Raw genomic sequence first — 16,770 nt, forward strand, 5'->3', positions numbered from 1 at the left:
CAAGCCCCACATGCTTAGTTTTCAACATGCTAAAGAAATAAACAAGAATCATTGATATGTCCCAAATGAATCACATTATTGGTTTAATCTAGCAGTATAGCTATTTAGAACTATAGGGAAGTTAATACTTTAGCTTGGGTATTATCTGACAGTTGAGAAAACTATCTTTTCTAAACACAACCCTATTGTACTGACAGTAATAATAAAAGTTCTGATGACAAATTGTCTAAATTTGAGAATGCTATTTAAAGGCAACAGGCTTATTTGTTTTCATAAAACAAGTGTAAACAAATGAAATACATTTCTGGGTCTGTTGAAAGTCTAAAATTGAAAGCATTCAAAATATGTTAAGCAATTTGAATTATAACTCATTTTATAAAGCTTATAGTGCTTGGGGAAAAAATGTACCTGATTCACAGCTAACATGAGATTTGCAATACAAAATAAGGTAACAAGGAAACCAATGACACAAGCCCCAGGGTAATGATACTTGCTGAAACAAAAGAAAACCGTATAATAATTCCAGGGAAGGGCTCTGCAACCACACAGAAAATACATTTAAAAGAAAAAGAAAATGATATCTTACCGTAATGCTGTCACTTCACACACTTTTCATCAGATTTGGCACATTTCACATGTCATACTACTATATGAAAAATAAATGTGTTCATTATTTAAATAATTTAATTGCTCTTCAATATAAATAAAAAAAGAGCTTGAGAATTTTCTACTAACTCTGATTTCTCACACCTAAAATATAACCATTGGGCATTTGTTCTTAATTAACAGCTCCAACATAATCACATTTCTCATTAGTGAGCAGGGGCGAGGAGGTGAGTGAGAATGAATCCTTTCACATCAATATTAAGTCAGTGACATTTCATCCTTTGCCAGGAATCTGGCTTTTTGGATTTGTTTTCAAAACATGACTCCCTTCTTACAAATATGCTAAAATTTATATTTTCACTGATGTTATGATAAACTGCTTTGCAGTTCTTATATTGCTAAGGAGTATGTTTGGTTAATTCAACATTTTATTGAGTACTGAAGGATACAGTACTAGACTAGTAAATGATAAACACAAATAGAAAGCTGTATGAACACCCTATATTCTGTTTTTCTCAGTGATTGCTCAGTGACCTCATGGAGCAGTTTCAAGAGTAATGCATCAATATATTATCAATTTTAAGAAGTTTTATTTGTATCTTAAAATATATTTGGCTATAAATATTATTTTTATTCATGCTTATAACCAAATTCATTGTTTCAGCAACATGCTGCATGATAATAATGGTAGAATGTGGTATATTAAGTATGCAATATTCATTAACTCATTTAAATAAACTATTGAATAATGTTTTGTGCAGCGTTTATTGTTAAGAATTTATATTAAAGAACTGATTGCATATAAACTTAAATTAAGCATTTTAAGCCATCTTATCATTAAGAAATGTGTTTAAATCAATAAAAGTATTTGAAAACAAAATTGTCAAGTTCCAGTCATATAGGTGGTCAATTAGCACAATAAACGCAAGGGAAAGTGACAGTCAAGTCTTTACTTACTGTGACACTGCAGGCAAGAGGCAAAAGGGAAAGCTGTTGTCATCCTGGTGTTTCCTTTTCCCCCACAGAGCAGTGCATGCTAATGATCAGATGACATGCAGTTTAGATGCGGGGAAATGACTAAGTCAAAGCCTCCCAATAAAGAGGTCTCTGCAAAGTCTCAGCCAATAAGGAGACCTCCAGGAGGCTGTGCCTGGGGTAGGAATTCACATGTGCACATGAGCATGGTCAGCCTAGGAGTACTCAGTCCTTGACTGCAGATCCCTCTAGACAACAGCACACACTGACTGCACACCAGTCTGGTGAGGTGAGGGCACCGTCCCTTTATGAGGTCTTTCAGGCAAAGCTATGTAACTGACTGTAGCTCAAAGGGTAAGTACAAGACTGTGGCATAGAAGAGAACTTCCTAAAAATAACTTTTTTAATGGCAAAACGTAATGCAGTTGGTCTACAGAATGAACATATTAAAAACTAAAGTAGCAAAGTTTTCTGTTAACATTAAACTGTATTTTTCTGATAACTTGACAGTTTGTAATCCATCTAAAATATCTGACTTAGAAGGAACACTGTTTAACTTTCCTATTGTTCAGAAAATTTTCACCTTGCAAATAAAGCACATTCATGAGATGAATCCAGAAACTCATTTCCCAGCTTTCTTTGCAGTTATCATGGAGGCTTATCACCTAGACTCCTCTGACTCTTTTAAAATTAAAGTGTTGGATAAAAATATTTAAAAACCCACAGGTTTCAAATGAATTGTACAAGAAAATAAGAACCCTCAAAAGCCAAAAAATGAATTAATAGTTGAAAAGTTAAAGAAAAAAAATAGAAAGAGAGGAGGAGGAAAAAGAAGGATTCAAACCAGTTTTAGCTCTTTGGATAATTGCTGAAATCAAATAAACACAAGTATGTCTCTCTCTTTCCCGCTTTATTTCTCATTTCATTAATATTTTTGCATATGGTGAGTTTTCACAATTTTAGGATCTTTATATGATACACTGGTTTTACCTTTGTATCACTATCAAGTGTCTTTCATTTTAATAATGCTTCTAATCTTGAAGCTGGCTATGTCTGATATTAGCATACTTATACTAGTTCTTCTGTTTAGTGTTTGCATAATAGACAATATCATTTACAGTTGTATTGGCAGACATCAACTATAGTGGAATAAATCTAACATAAAGTTATAGACCTCCATGTGAAAACAAAAAAGTATTGTTCAGGGAAATTAAAGAAGAGTTAAATAAATGGAAGAATATCATCATGCTCATGAATTGAAAGATTCCATATTGTAAAGATGACAATTCTCCTCACATTAATATATTAATGATAATATGTAATTTCAACATAATCTTTCCTTTTCTTTTGCAGTAATTGTATATCAGAATATAAACTTTACATAGCCATGCAAGGACTCCAGAATAGTCAAGGGAATGTTTAAGAAAAAGAACAAAGCTGGAGGACTTACACCATCACATAGTAAGACATATTATATAAAAGTAAAGTAATTTCTAATGGGTCATTTATTTCATGTATTTAATCAAAAGTAACTATACTAATATTTCATTAGTAATAGCATAAAAATTTGATTGGCACAAAACATTAAAGCCATGAAATGGCTTTTCATTTCCTAAAAGGTTATGTATAATGTTCTTAGCAAATGAGTAAATACTTAGTTTAGTGGTATGCTTTAACTTTTAACTATTGGTCTTGGGACAGTTCTGTAAAATTATATGTTTTGTTTCATTACATACTCTCTTTAGAAAATAAATTAATAATAAATCAGAATCTGCAGAACAAATTAGTAATATAACACATATCATGAACAGATAATGAAACATAAACAAGGAGTACACATCAGGGAGTGTAATGATTCCTCAGCAAATAAATGTTCATGTAATTCATCATTTAAGTTGATTAGTGGAAAATGCCATGAAGCATCAGTACATGTTCCATAATGCACTTGGTACAATTCCATAACCATTAATGTTAAAAAATAATAATAATATCATAATATAAATACAGTTTCTCAACCTAGTAAAAAGTACTTCTCAGAAACCTAGAGTTACCAAGGATGCATGGGATTGATTATACATAATCTATGTCTCAAAATATAAATTGTGTATTCCTCTTTCAAAAGAGGGTATCCTGTACATGCTGGCCTTCTAGAGTCATGAGCCTGGCACATCAGACTATCTGTCAAAACTATCCTTCCTAGTGCCCAGCTGTTTCGTTCATTCTTTTATTAATTTATTCTCATTAATTTTATGAATATGTATTGAGAATCTACTTTGGGCAATATATTTCATTAAGTATAGGTGAAGATAAAAGACAAGTCAGATATAGAACTTGCTTTCTAATAGCTTTTAAAATTATATTGCCTATTGTGTTTCACAATTACATATCTATGTCTACATTATCTGTTTTCTCATGCATTTTTATCAGACGAATTGTCTGATAATTTTGATACTTGATGTGTAGGTGTGTATGTTTATGTGTATAAGTTGGAGAGCAGTCAGAGTAATTGAATTGACTTATAGTCTAAAATTAAAATGACCCGTATAAAACCATACATGTAGGTGTTTATTTATTTTTTATTTTATTTTTTTATTTTGGTGTCATTAATATACAGTCACATGGGCAACATTGTGGTTACTAGATTTCCCCCATTATCAAGCCTCGACCACATACCCCATTACAGGCACTGTCCATCAGTGTAGTAAGATGCTATAGAGTCACTACTTGTCTTCTCTGTGCTATACTGCCTTCCCCGTTAGGTGTTAATTTAAATAATTTATTGAATAGTTATGCTCATATATTTATAACTATTGAAATTCATTAAGGGAATATATGAAAACACAGTAAGTCTGTAAACTTCCTTTCATAAATTTTATTTGAAACAAGTACTGGCTTCTGAAGTTGAATAAAATAATTCAATATTTTCTCACTATGACAATGAATATGTATGTTAGACTTTCAGAATGTACAAAATGCAGATTTTCTTAGGCTTGTGTGCCTCTAATTATTACTTTATCAGTCTGTCCCTTTTGGTGAATACTTTAAGTTAATTTTTACCAAATTAAATGCCAGATATAATGTATTATATTTCATGTTTTTACCTACTAAAATCATAATGCTGATTTATTTCTGTGATCTTCTATTTAAAGCATGAACAAGAACTATTAAACTCTCATTCCAGAAAGGAAATTTTTATTATTAACAGATGCATTCTAACTGGGGAGTCTCATGCTGCTATGAAATATGAGTCTTACTTCAAGATGCATTTGTTCATTGTGTGTGTGTATAGGGACCAGGCGATGGTTCCGCTCTGGGCTCAGCCTGCATTCTTGGCTCCTGTTGTCATCAGCTCCCTAAGTGTTTCTGCAACCCTCGTCCCCAGTGACCTGCCCATTGTTGTATTTCTTCCTGTGCAAACACTGTTTTACCAGTACAGATGAACACTCTCTCCTCCTCCCTATTTTGCTCTAATAAAATCCCCATTTTTCACAAACAGGAGGTCATTTTTCCCGCCTCATTTTTCAAGAACCAAATTATGACATTTCAAAATTTAAGTAAACAAAAAGTACAGTCTTTCATAGTGACAGCAACTGAACTGATGTATGAACCTGAAACACCAAATGACTTATTCCTGATGATATTTGAAGAAGACCCTTGTAGTTTTAAAACATGTCAAAATGATTTGTTTTGGCATTGCATTATGGTCCTTGTTTATCTAAGTTCTTAATGGGCTATGTTTCATTATCCAGGGTGTAGATTCTTGTTATAAATTAGATCCCATCTGCTAACATCTCATCATTAGAGGTTCAAAGGACAGATAATGCCATGCACTCCTTCTTTAATCTCATAAGCTTGGAAGCTGCCCGATTGACTTAACTGAAATCTTGGAAGCAGTAGAAACAGTGACAAACATGAAACTTCTATTTTTTCTTTTAACCTTTAGAGTGAAGAGCAGTACAATTATGTCTAGACAGTCTCCAAGATGGACAGAACCTGTTTTCTTGTCTGGATATCTTGTGAGGGAAAAATAAGTGTCAGAGAAATTCCCTTTTCATTTTTGTTCCATTCACAGAATCATAGGGATGTGTTTTAAGAAGAAAGTACTTGTAACCATCAACACAATGCTATGCCTGTCCCCACACTGCACTGTGTGCATGAGTAGTGATGAATGAAAAGGGTTGCTTGTTAGAAGCAGATGTTCTCTTTGGATCTAGGTCTCTACCTCTCAAGAGTGACTAGCTAAGAACCCATGACTTCCCAATGCCAAAAAATTATTGTTGCTGTTTTATTCCATGACTGTAATGGGGGATGGTGATACAGTTCACAGAGTTTAAAAGGTTAAGATCTGGAGTTAGAATGCAAAATTGTGAAAGCATCCTCTACTTCTTCTTTGTCCTTGTGGGATTTGGGAGAGGGGTGACCCTTGAGCCCTAACTGAGTGTTCATATTGACATGTAATTAAAATAAAACAACTGCACATATTTAAAGTGTATAATTTCTCATGCTTTGATATATTTAGACACCAGCCAAATCCATCACAAGCAAGTAGTGAACATATTCATCACCCCCAAAGGTTTATTTATACTGTTTTTAATTCCTCTCCTTTGCCCCACTCTGTCTTTCTCCCATTGTCCCAGGCAATCACTGGGATTTTGATTGGGATTGTATAGAATCTATAGATCACTTTTGGGAGAATTGATATCTTAAAGATAGTGAATCTTGAGACTTACATAACAGATACATCTTTCTCAGCTAAGTTTTATAGCTTTCTGTGAACAGATTTTATTCATCTTTTGTCAGCTATGTCCCTAAGTATTCCACTTCTGTTGTTATTATAACAAATGGTATTGAGTATTTAAAAATTGTGTCTGACTTTTCTTTGCTAGTATGTAGAAATAAAATGTATTCTGAAACCTTGCTAAACTTACTTCTTATTTCTGGAAACTTTTTTGTAGACTCCATCAGATTTTCTATACAGATGATTATATTATTTATGCATAAAAACAATTTCACTTTTTCCTTTCCAATATGCATATTTATTTCTTTTTCTTTTTTTTTAATTTTTTTTGCACTGTCTTGAACTCCTAGGAATACATTAAATAAAAGTGGTATGAGTAGGTACTCCTGTTTATTCTTGATTTTAGAGAGAAAGAATTCAGTGTTACACAATTAAGTACAATACTAGCTGTAATCTTTTTGTAGATGCATTTATCAGTTTAACAAAGTTTCCTCCTATTCCTAGTTTGCTGAGAGTTTTATGAGAATGATTTTCAGATTTCGTCAAGTAGTTTATTTAGGCATATTGGGATGATTTTTTTAAATGTTGTACTCAATTCATATGTTGAGTTACATTAGTTAATTTTTCTAATGTTAAACCAATTTTAAAATCCTGGGATAAAATCTATGGAGTCATAATGTTTCACTCTTGTTATATATTACTGGATTTCAGATGCTAACATTTGTTTAAGATTTTTGCATCTAAGTTCATGAGGGATGTTGGTTTGTTGGTTTTTCTCTCTTCTTTCTTAATGTGTTTGCATGATTTTAATATCAGGATAATGTTGACTGGATAAAATTCTTCAATTTTCTGGAAGGGCTTGTGCATAAATGGTATTTTTTTCTTAAATGTTTATTAGATACAACTGGTGAATACCTTTGAGCCTGTTGGTGTATGGTTCTAACTTCAAATTCAATTCATTTAAATTACAAGGTGCTATTCAAATTGTCTGCATATTGTTGAATGAACTTTGGTAGTTTATATCAGGGAATTTGACAATTTCATCTAAATTGTCAAACTTATTAGCATAAAGTTGTTCATAATATTCCCTTATCATTTTGGATCGTCATCTATATAGTAATGTCAACACTTGCTTTCCTGACTTTGTTAATATTTGGCCTTTACTGCTTTTTCCTCATAAGTTTGACTACTACACGAGTTGGTAAATGTTGTCCTGTGTAGAATCAGATACTAAATATTTTAGGCTGAAGCCCACCTCAGTTGTCTATTGCATGTTCTTGTTTTTCCTTTTTTGTGTTTGATAAAAAACACCTAACATAAAATCTGCCCTCTTAAAATCTTATATGTACTCTTAGTATTATTAACATGCACACATTATTGTATAGCAGATATCTAGTACTTCTATCTTTCATGACTAAATCTCCATGCCCATTGAATAACTCTCCACTTCTCCTCCCCCCAGCCCCTGGAAACCACCATTTTGCTTTCTGCTTTTATGAATTTGACTAAGTTAGCTACCTCATATGAGTGGAATCATGCAGAATTTGTCTTTCTGTGTCTATTTTATTTCACTTAGTATATTGTCCTCAAGCTTGATCTATGCTGTAGCATATAGCAGAAACTGATTAAAAAAAACTGATTAACAAAAATTAGATTAAAAAATGAGCAAAGGATTTGAATAGACATTTCTGCAAAGAAGACATGCAAATGTGCAACAGGTATAAAAAAAAGAAGTTCAACATCACTAATTACCAGGAAAATGCAAGTCAAAACTGCAATGAAATATCACTTTACTCCTGTTAAGATGTCCATTATCAAAAAAAAAAAGGAAAGAAATGCTAATCATCAGGGAAATGCAAATCAAAACCACAATGAGATATCACCTCACACCATTTAGAATGGCCATTATCCAAAAGACAAGAAATAGCAAGTGTTGGCAAGGATTTGGAGAAAGGGGAACACTCCTACACTGTTGGTGGAAGTGTAAATTGATAAAATCACTGTGGAAAACAGTATGGAGGTTCCTAAAAAAACTAAAATAGAAATACCATTTGACCCAGTAATTCCACTTCTAGGAATTCACTCAAAGAAAACAAAATCCCTGATTTGAAAAGATATATAATATACACCCCTGTGTTTATTGGTGCATTACTTATGACAGCCAAGATATGGAAGCAACCTAGGTGTACATGAATGGATAAAGGAGATGTGGTACATATCCACAATGGAATATTATTCAGCCATAAAAGAAAAGAAATCCTCCCATTTCCAACAACATGGATGGATCTAGAGGGTATTATGCTTAGTGAAATAAGCCAGGCAAAGAAAGGTAAATACCATACAATTTCACTTATTTGTGAAATATAAAAACAAAGCAAAACAGAATGAACAAAATAGCAGTAGACTTAAAGACACTGAGAAGTGAATGGTGGTGGTTACCATGGGGGAGGAGTTGGAGTGGGTGGCTGAGCAGAGTGAGGGAGACAAAGAGGCACAAAAATTCTCAATCATAATGTAGGTTGGTCATGGAGATAATAGTGCAGCATGGAGAATATAGCCAATGATTCTATAAAATCTTTCTATGTTGACAGATGGTAACCTGTCTAGAGAGAGTGAGGATTTAATAATATGGGTAACTATTGAACCACTGTGTTGCTGTATATTTAAAACCAATATAAGATTGTATATCAATAATACTTCAATTAAAAAAAAAAAGAAAATAACAAATGCTGACCAGAATGTGGAGAAACTGAAACACATGTGCACTATTGGTGGGAATATAAAATGGAGCAGCCATTAGTATGAATATCCCTTCAGAAATTAAAAATTAAACTACTATATGATCCCAAAGTCCCACATCTGCATATTTATTCAAAAGAATTAAAAGCAGGATCTCCAGAAGATAATACTTTCATGTTCATTGCAGCATTGTCCACAATAACCAAGAGGTGGAAACAACCTAAATGTCCTTCACAGAAGAAATGGATAAATGATGGTATATATATATATATATATATATATACAGTAGGATATTATTCAGCCTGAAATAAGAAAGAAGTCCTTTTGTTTTTTAATAACCTTAAAAAAAAATTCATAGTACACAGGCCATACAAAGTCAGATCCAGGGCCAAATTTGACCCATAGCCAGTATTTGCTAGAACGGGTGGCCTTAAGTTGTATCAATTTGTTGATCTTCTCAAAGCACACATTTTAGTTCATTGATCTTTTTAGTTCACTGATTTTTCATTATTTTCTTGTCCTTAATATTGACTCTGATCTTTCATATTTTCTTTCTTCAAATATTTTCAATTTAATTTTCTTGCCACTTTCTAGTTTCTTAACATAGAAACAGAATTTATTTCTAATAATGTTATTTACTGATACAATATTCCTCCTAAGTACTGCTCTAGTGGCACCCCACAAATTTGATATGCTGTGTGCATTATGGTCTACCTTCATAAATATTCCATGTGTACTTGAAAAAAATGTGTATTCTGATGTCATGTGGAGTGCTTTAAAATGTCAGTTAGGTCAAATTGGTTGATAGTGTTGCTTGTAAGTCTTCTGTATCCTTAGTGACTTTCTGGTTATTTCTTCTATCAGTTGGTGAGATAGAAGTTTTGAATTATCCAGGGATAATTATCGTTCTTTCTATTACTTCCTGCAATTCTATTAGGTTTTGTTTAATGTATTTGGAAATCCTCTTATTATGTGCAAAACAATTCAGGATTGCACATACTGTTGATGAATCGATCCATTTGTCTTTATGACCTTATATTCTTTATTCTTTGTCATATTTTTTTACTCCAATATCTACTTTGTGTTTAGGTGTATGAATTAATGTACCCTTTCCAGATTTCCTTTGACTAGTTTTCATCCTTTTACTTTAAGCTTGTTATTGTCTTTATACTTAAAATGGATTTCTTGCAAGCAACACACAGTTGAATCTTGCTTTTTTTTAGTCTAATCTGACACACACTGACTTTTTATTGAAGTGTTTTGACCATTCATTTTAATTGTGATTCTTAATACCATCTTGCTATTTGTTTTTTATTGGTACCCTCTGTGTTGTGTTCCCTTTTTCCTCTTTTCCTGCCTTCTTAGATATATGGGACATTTTTGAAAGCTTGTTTTCTTTTTTTTAATGGGTTTCTAGCTATAACTATATGTTTTGTTATTTTTATTGTTACTTTAGGACTTATATTTACACATCTTTAACATCACTGTTTACTTTCAAGTGATATTATACCACTTCATGTAGTATATAGAAGTCTTAAAATACACTCTCATTACTCTGCTACCTGTATTTCTGGTATTATTCTCATTTTACTTGCATGTTGTAAACTTTCACAATTCAGTGTTATTTTTAGCCAAGTACTTATCTTTAAAGAGATTTATATAATTTGTAAATAATACTTTTAAAATGTGGTTTGTATTTTGGTGTTAATTATTTTTTCCATCTAGTGTTATCTTCCTTCTACTGAGAGACTTCCTTTAAATTTTCTTATCATGCAGGTCTGCTTATAATGAACATTTTCAGGCAAGACTAGTACTCAAAAGGCCATTTTCTTGGAAGAAGTTTTAAATGGTGTTGTGTTCTACATGATTGTTGTTAGTATATAGTAATATTTTTCTATGATAATCTTGTATCCTGCAACCTTGTTAAACTCACTTATTAATTTCTGGGATTTTCTTTATAGACAACTGCCAATTATGTCATCTTCCTTTCCTATCTGGGTGCCTTTTATTTCTTCTTTTTACTTTGTTGTTCAGGTTAGAAATTCCAGTACTGTATTGAAAAAGAGTAGTAAGAGAACACGTCTTTGCCTTATTCCCTTCTGAAAAGAAAACATTCAGCCTTTCACCACTAAATATGATATTAGCTGAAGAGATTTTTCTGGATATTTTCTATATCAGATTGGAAAGGTTCTCCATTCCTAGTGTGCTGAGAGGTTTTTTTTTAGCATAAATGATATTGGATTTTCTCAAATGCTTTTTATGTGTCAATTTACCATATTATTATATCAATTTATTTTCTATTTTAGTCTATTGCTATTGAATATTTCATTGATATTTTATATTGACAAATGTAGAACCAGTTCTGCATACTGCATACCTGGAATAAATTTCTCTTGCTTTTCTTGTAAAATTGATTATTTTATTCATCTTTGGATTTGATATATTAATATTTTGTTGAGAAACTTCATATGTAAGTTTATGAGAGATTTAGCCTGGAGTTTTCGTTACTTGTACTATCTTTGACTGACTTTGTATATTTTGAAAGATATTTAAGCTTGGTATGGAATTCTAGGTTCATAGCCTTTTGTTCTGTTTTATTGTTGTTTGGTTGATTTTTTCAGTAGTTTGAAGATGTTTCTCTACAGACTTTAGGTTCCTTATTTCTGAAGAGATTCTGCTCTCGTCATTACCTTTGTTACTTTAATATACAACTTTTCCACTCCTCTGGATACTTTTAGGATTATGTCCTTATTTCTGATTGGTGCAATTTGATTATGACACACTTTGGTTTAGTGTTTCCATATTTCTTATGCTGGTTTCCTTGACCTTCTTGAATCTGTAGGCTTTTTCTTCAGCAAATTTGGCAAATTTCAACCATTATCTTCAAATACTTTTCTTTTTCAGGCGTCTCTCTCTTCTCCATTGGGAATCCAGCTATGTGTGCATTAGACCGTTCAGTGATGCTCTGTCCAGTTTTTGTTTTCCCTTTGTATTTCATTTTGGATAGTTTATCCTACTTTGTGTTTAAGTTCCTTGCTTCTGTCATGTCTAATCTACTATTTGTTATATTCAGTGTATGTTTCATATTAGACATTGTACTTTTTACTGCTCAAAGTTCAGTTTGGATCTTTTTATATATCCCTTATCATTACTTAACTGTATAAGCATATTAATACAATAACTTTTTATGTCCTTGTTTTCTAATTGTAGCACCTGTGCTATTCTAGACCCACCGCAAGTGATTGATTTTTCTCCTTATAATGGATCATATTTTCCTTTTTCACAGACCTGATAATATTTTATTCACTGTGAGGTATTATGAATTGTACCTTGCTGGGCCCTGGTTATCTTTGTACTCATAAAAAGTCTTGAGCTTGCTTCAGAGACACAGTTAAGTTACTTGAAAACAGTGATACTCTTGGGTCTTGATTTTTAAGATTTGCTGAGTGGAGTCAAAGCACCATTTTATTCTCCCTATTGTGTAAAATGCTTCCAAGTACTCTTCCTTGAATTACAAGTTTTATACTCTGGCCAGAATATAGTTATCAGGTATAATTGCTTCTAAACCATTTGATGTTCTTTCCTGAACCTTAGTTTCTTCATATCTGTGCACTGATTAGGACTCTACTAGACATCTTTCACAGATCTTCAGGGTTCTCTCTCTGTGCAGCTCTCCTCTCTAGTTCTCTGTCCTTCAAATACTACTGTCTTGTCTCCCTGGACTCATTTGTCTCCCTTCCTCTGGAATTCTGTGCTTTGCCTGGGCTCCCCTCCCTGCTTCACATTTGGTATGCTCTATCAAGGCCATAAACTGGTGCAATTTTAGTGATATTACAGTTATTATTTAAAATTGCAAGCAAGAATATTATATATCTGTGTTGCCCAGGGCAAAGAATAAAATATAGGCCTAGTACTTGATTTTATTACTTAATTATATCAGGAATTTGTAAAAAGTGTTAGTGTCACCTTTTATATAATGTTAATAGGGTAGAAGTTAGAATTAAAAATTTTTGAGAAGAATTATAATAATTTAAGCATGTGATACCTTAAAAAATTTGGCATTTAAAAAGCTGCTGGAAGGCAAGCAAATTTAGTAAAACAATTGGAGGACAATAAGCTTGCTTGAAATGTTCATAATTGTTGAATCAGAGGTTCTAATTTCAGGACACTTTCCTAAATAAATCATATGAAATTAACAAAAAGATGTATATGTAAAAGATATCAGATGTTGGTATTTATTATACAGTGTTTCTACTTTAAACTGTCTAAACTGTGAGTCTGTGTCAGTAAATTATGGCCCATTATTTGTATCAAATACACTATAGCTATTAAAAAATAATATCCAGTAAGTGAACATATGTATATGTGTGTATTTGTATGTGTGTGTGTATTTGTAGGGAGATAGAGATTGAGAGAGAGAAAAAAAGAGGAGATTTATGCTAAGGAGCTGGTTTATTGATTGGTCAGTAAAATCTGAAATTTGTATGGCAAAACAGCAGGCTGAAGATGCAGGCAATATTTTATGTGTAGTCTTGAGACAAAATGTTTTCCTTTCCGAAAACCTCAGCTGTTGCTCTTAAAACCAAACAGATCAGATTCAACTGATTGGATGTAGCCCACAGACATTATCAAGGGTAACCTCCTTTACTTACAGACAACTGATTGTAATTGTTAACCACATCTACAAAATTCCTTCCACAGCAACACTTAGATTAGTATTTTATGAAATAACTGGGTGCTATAGACTAGACATTTTGGCACGTAAGAATAACCATTCCATGATTTCTCATGAAGCCATAATGGTTTCTAGAGGTACTTCAGCAGAAAGAGAAATGTGGAAAGACAATTTCTGCACCATCTATTTAAAAAATGAGTCCTTGTTGTAAGTTTTATTAGTTCAAACTTTTAAAGATTTCTTCTTAAAAAGAGTTTACAGATCTAAAATGTAGTTAGAAAAACAGTTTGTTCTTTTTTTTTTTCTAATGGCTTGGCTAAGTACAGCAATAATATTGAGTAAGAAAGAATTTCTACAGAAGGAGACAGAGCTTTGAGTCCAGGGATACCAAGACAAGTATTTGAAGGAGAGAGAAACAAAGAGAAGAGAGTGGCACATACAAAAACATACAAAGTAAAATAAACTAATGTTAATAGTATTAATATTAGCTGACTTTTTGAATTCTAATCATATGGTGGGCTTTGTCATAATACTTATGTAAGGAAAAGATTTTTTTAAACTTTTACTTAAAAAAGGGGATGTAACTTGTGCAAAAATAATACAACTTCTGCATGTGATATTTAAAAATTCTAGTCATGCTTGTCCCACTGTCATAGATTTTATTTTCCAAAGATGGCCATAGAAATACTCTAGTTTCACATGCCTTTCATGACTATTTCCACATTCCCATAAAGAGGCAGATTTTATTTCCCCTCCCCTTAAATCCAGATGGGATTGTGATTTGCTTGTAACTAATAGGACACTGCTGAAATGATTCTTCATAACTTCATAGACAAAATCATAAAAGGCATTGGAGCATCTTCTACTTTGCTTACTGGAATATTCATTATTAAATCTTCAGCTGCCATGTTTGCAGTCTGACTGCCTTGATGCTGTTATGCAGTAAAGAATCTTAAACTATTACTTGTGAGATGCACGTGGAGAAACCCTAGGATAATATGAATGTAGAGTGAGGTCTCCACCCAGACCCCCTTCTGTTGAAGTCACTCACTGCAAACATCATAGATATGTTGACCTAGAACCACCCAAACGAGTGCTACCAGGAGCTATGATGAATCTGACATTTTATGCCTGCAAAAAACAAGTTATCCTGCTGTAATTTCATAGATGCTGGAAGAACACAGATTCTTAAATCAGAGACAAAGGACTTTATTTCTCATGGAACAGTAGACAGTAGAAGCATGAGCTTCATGTTGGCATCAGTTCAGCTTGTTGACCCAAGATGTAGATGGATGATGCAGAGTGGTCCAGGGTGAGGTTGCACGCATAGTGGTGTTGAGGCACAACTGAGTAATCCAAACTAAGAAACTCCTCCCTTCCCAATCTTATGAGGGGACTGATAACAGACCTAACAAATTTGCCCAACCTGCCCAGAGGGAGACATTATTTTTATTACCCTGATCAGGAAACACATGTGCCCTTTGCTTAAAGACAGAGACACCATATCTTCCATGCCATTTGCTAGGCAAACATCCTTGAAACAAGGATGGAGCAAAGATGTCAATGCAGCTTGCTCAGAAGATGGGCAGAAATAGACAGAGAATTGTTACCCAACAAACCCTTCAAATTTCTGACCCACAGACACAGTGTAAATAATAAAATGAAATAAAATGTTGTTTTAAGCCATTGAGTTTTGGTGTGAATTTGAGCTTATGGTAATAAGGGAAATAATGCAATTAGATGCTGAGGTCTTAGTAATTAATTAATATGGCTACATTAATCAAAATATTAGCTATCAACTAACACCAAGGACCTGGTAGAATATTTTAAAAAATGAGTTAATCTTTAAAGGGAAGATGGAACTAAAGAGATTTAAATATTATTCAGAACTCAGAGCATATCCAAGGTAGGATATTACATTAGAATATCATGAGAAATTACCAAGTACAATGGAAATGAAAGGAAGGAAAAATGAAGTCAAATATGATACAGAAATCCAAGGCAAATTAATCAATTTTCACTTAACTATGGCTACTGTAACAAATTATCACAGACTTGATTGCTTAAAGAAACATAAATTTATTCTATTACAGTTCTAGAAGCCAGAAGTTCATATTTAGTTTCAATAGGCTGAAATTATGGTTTATCAAGACCAGGCTCCCTCTAGAGGCTTTAGAGGAGAATCTTTTCTTGCGTCTGGTGACTGCTATCATTCCTTGGCTTATGGCTTTATCATTAAAATCTTTGCCTTACCTTAAATAACCTAATTCTACTTGGATTGAGTTGGGTTGAGCTGATCCTGGATTTATTGCCATTGAGTATGCTCTGTTTTTTCACACAATAAATGATGACAGTCCCCAGGCCAGGCCTTTTTTACAGAACAGTTACAAAACTCAGCTGCTTGTATTTGTACCCAGAGAGGATATTTTTCTGGAGAAACCTAACTTCTCTACAGAAAAGACATATAGATACAGTATTTGGTTTATACAGTGAAAAAACCCAGATGTTCAGCCAATTATTATGCATATCAGTCAATATATGCTACCCACACAGAGCTTCTAATATTTTGGCACTCTACTTTAAAAAATGAACAGGCACATCTGTGTGCATGAATGTGCCACTGGTGCAGTGCTGATAATAGGGGAGGCATGTATGTGTGGGGATTGGGAACATATGGGAACTTCCTACTTCCTGTTAAATTTTGCTATGAATCTCAAACTGCTCCAAAAATAAAGTTCATTAATTATAAAAAGAATAAGCCCCCAAGAACCCCTAGTTATTTGAATAAAGATTTAATGCAAGAGAGACATTAAGAAAGAAAAGATCAGATAAAATAAACATGAATTAAAAACTGTAATGAATATTATAGAGATAAATAAAGATTCTTTATCCATGAAAATGTGTTATTTTTAATAAGGAACAATGGGAAAGAAATAAGCTCATGGAAATTTTAAATAATATAATTAAATTTGGTAAGCAAATTTTAGAAGATAAAGTAGTAAAATAAAATTTTCACAAAGTAGAAGATAAATATAAA

Source organism: Manis pentadactyla, chromosome 2, assembly GCF_030020395.1.
Source record: "Manis pentadactyla isolate mManPen7 chromosome 2, mManPen7.hap1, whole genome shotgun sequence".
Taxonomy (NCBI): Eukaryota; Metazoa; Chordata; class Mammalia; order Pholidota; family Manidae; genus Manis; species Manis pentadactyla.